At 47.9% G+C, this 3,054-nt stretch overlaps 1 pseudogene; it reads left to right on the forward strand.

Moving 5' to 3' along the window:
• Window positions 1-357: 357 nt before the first annotated feature.
• On the forward strand, window positions 358-1,544 carry LOC100906250 (tigger transposable element-derived protein 1-like; annotated as a pseudogene).
• Window positions 1,545-3,054: the final 1,510 nt, after the last annotated feature.

The following is a 3,054-nucleotide window of genomic DNA, read 5'->3' on the forward strand; positions in this document are numbered from 1 at the left end:
ACTCGATCGCCGACGTCAGGATGAATATACAGTCAAACCCCGATTTACGAACGTCCCGACTTACGAATTTTTCGATTTACGAACTTTTTTTTCCGGACCAATCTGCTTCGACTTACGAACCAGGATTCGATTTACGAACCGATTTTCTGGGAGGACTGGTTTTCACCTGCGAGAATAGGTTTGCTTCGCGAACGATCTCTCTTGGAGCTCCTCCTGAAGCATCGAGAGATCGACGCGCGTCGACCGGGAATCTCGCTTTCGATTACGTGTCCGAATGCAACGCTGCACGCTCCACTCTTAGCATCCTTCGAGTCGTGAATGCGTCGGCGCGGCGTTGTTCGTATGCCCGCCGAAAGGATGGCTCGATCACGGACCGTTGGAAAACAACTCAAGCGAAAGTGCCTGTCGATAGCTTTCAAGAAAAAGTTGATAGAGGAATATCAGAAAGGTTCGAGTCTAACGAAACTGGCGGTACGTTACGAACTCTCCAAGTCGACTGTAGCGACGATTCTCAAGAACAAAGAAAAACTCGAGAATGTGAAACCCGCCAAAGGTGTCAGCACGCTTGCAGCGAACCGATCGTCCAGAATCGAAGAGACGGAAAAACTTCTGCTAGTGTGGTTGAATGAAAAGCAGTTAAGGGATGAGAGTGTTTCTGAGGAGATGCTCCGAACGAAAGCCCAGCAACTCCATCGGAATTTGAGCGAGAGCGATCCGGAAGGTTCATCGGATTGTGGAGATTTCAAGGGTAGCCGTGGTTGGTTCGACAGATTCAAGAAACGCACTGGCATTCACAGTGTAGTCCGTCATGGGGAAGCGGCGAGCTCTGACAAGGAGAGCGCCCGAGAGTATGTGGCTCACTTCAAATCCTTCGTTGATGAAGAAGGATTCTCTCCCGATCAAGTCTTCAATTGTGATGAGACGGGATTGTTTGGAAAAAATTGCCCAATCGGACCTACGTGACTGAAGAACAGATGTCGGTCCCTGGCCACAAACCTATGAAAGATAGATTGACGTTGCTCATGTGTGCGAATGCCAGTGGCTCTTTCAGATGTGAGCCCCTCTTGGTGTACCATTCGGAGACTCCGAGGGTCTTCAAGCAGAAGAAAGTTGACAAAAGAAATCTTGGGGTTCTGTGGAAATCGAATAAGAAGGCATGGGTCACTAGGAAGATCTTCGAAGAGTGGATAGACGAAACTTTCGCTCCGAGTGTGAAGTCTTTCCTCGAGGGTTATGGTTTGCCCATGCGATGTGTGATGCTCAGGGACAACGCGCCCGCGCACGACCCGAAGTTGCGAGATCTCATGAGTAAGAAGCACGATTTCATCACTATCAAGTTTCTACCGCCGAACACAACTCCGATCATTCAACCGATGGACCAACAGGTTATCTCCAACTTCAAAAAACTGTACACCAAAGCCCTGTTCGAAAAACTGTTCGAAGTTACTTCGGACACGAATTTGACCATCCGAGATTTCTGGAAGGACCACTTCAATATCCTTCATTGTGTCAGGATTGATAGAAAAACTATTATTCTTGACTAGTTTACAGTTTCCCAAACCCATAGAAGTAGGCCATCGTAGATTTACCATGCCAGTAATCAGCAACCCGCTAATCGCGGACGTATTCAAACGCATTCAATTATGTCGAAAGCACATACTAGATAGTTTGTACAGACTAACCCTTTCTGACCGCATGTATCTAGTAGTATATAAGCTAGTTCAATAAAGGTCTTCAGTACTTGAGGAGAATTCCCGTTCGGGTTTACTTCACGTCTGTTGTACTCTGTGTTCATTCTGCTGTGGTGATCATCATTTGTGCTATCTCATCGTTCGAAGCCTCGCTCAGAACTCAGCGTCCAAGCTCGAAAAACCGTCCTAATATCCTTCAGCGTTATCAGCACGAAGGACGTGAGTTCTTTCGAGCAAGAACATCGTCGTCGACTACCTCACAACATCCCAACTTATCTGTTACCGAAGCTTCGCCATGACCCAACAACAAGCCGAACCTCTGGCCCTGGTTACCACAGGTGAAGAGTTCGTCGATGTCGGTGCGAGTGGTGGATCGACCGCCGCTGGAGGATCATCCGGAGGAGGAACTGCTCTACAGGTGGAGACACTCCTGAAGGAGGAGATGTCAAGCCAGATCCCAGCGACGAGACAGTGCCACCGAACCTCAGCGACATTCGCGGCAAAACCAGCTCGGTGATACTCAACGAAGACGGCTCGAACTATCTTTCATGGAAATCTCTGCTCCCGACTACGTTGAAGCTTATACCGTACGCATGGGAAGTCGTAGACGGTAAAATAGTCGGAGACAAAGGAACGACCCCTGAAGCCAAGAAGAAGCAAGAACTGTACAACAGAGGAAACCTGGCGGCCAAGTATGTGCTAATCAACTCGATCCATGGTAACATTCTCCTAAATCTGTTCTATGAAAATCTGGAGTATACTTCGGCCGCATCCATCTGGAAAAAGCTCAAGGAGACTTACGGAGCTGCTACTGAAAGTCAACAATTCGTGGTCAGTTACAAATTTCCTCTCGTGGCAGTACAGGAAGGAGAGAAGTATTCAGGAAAACATCACGGCGTTCAAGAGATTGAAATACGATGAGTCTCAAGCTGACATCAAAGAACCGATACAATGTATCACTTTGATTAACAAGTTACCCCCAAACTGGGCTTGGATAAAGGTACTTTGGCTTCCGAAACCAAAAACAGAAAAGACCTTCAACAATTTAGTTGACCTCATCCTGACAGAAGCAGCTCGTCGCGAATCCGAGAATCCAGAAGAAGTAACAGCCATGTTCACCAAGATGAACCTGCGATCCGGAAACCAGCGTAGGCCGTCTCGTCGATACACGAAACCCCGAGCCGCGATGCATCAGGAGAACAGCTATGTCAGCACATCACAACAGAGCTCCTCAAACTCATCAAGGGTAACGACTACTTGCAGGATATGCAAGAAACCGGGACATATAGCAAGGAATTGCTACGCCAGGAAACAAAATCCTAGGAGAAGCACTACGGCCAATGTAGCCGAATGCTATTGCGCT

Source organism: Galendromus occidentalis, unplaced genomic scaffold (assembly GCF_000255335.2).
Source record: "Galendromus occidentalis unplaced genomic scaffold, Mocc_1.1 scf7180000076516, whole genome shotgun sequence".
NCBI classification, from domain to species: domain Eukaryota; kingdom Metazoa; phylum Arthropoda; class Arachnida; order Mesostigmata; family Phytoseiidae; genus Galendromus; species Galendromus occidentalis.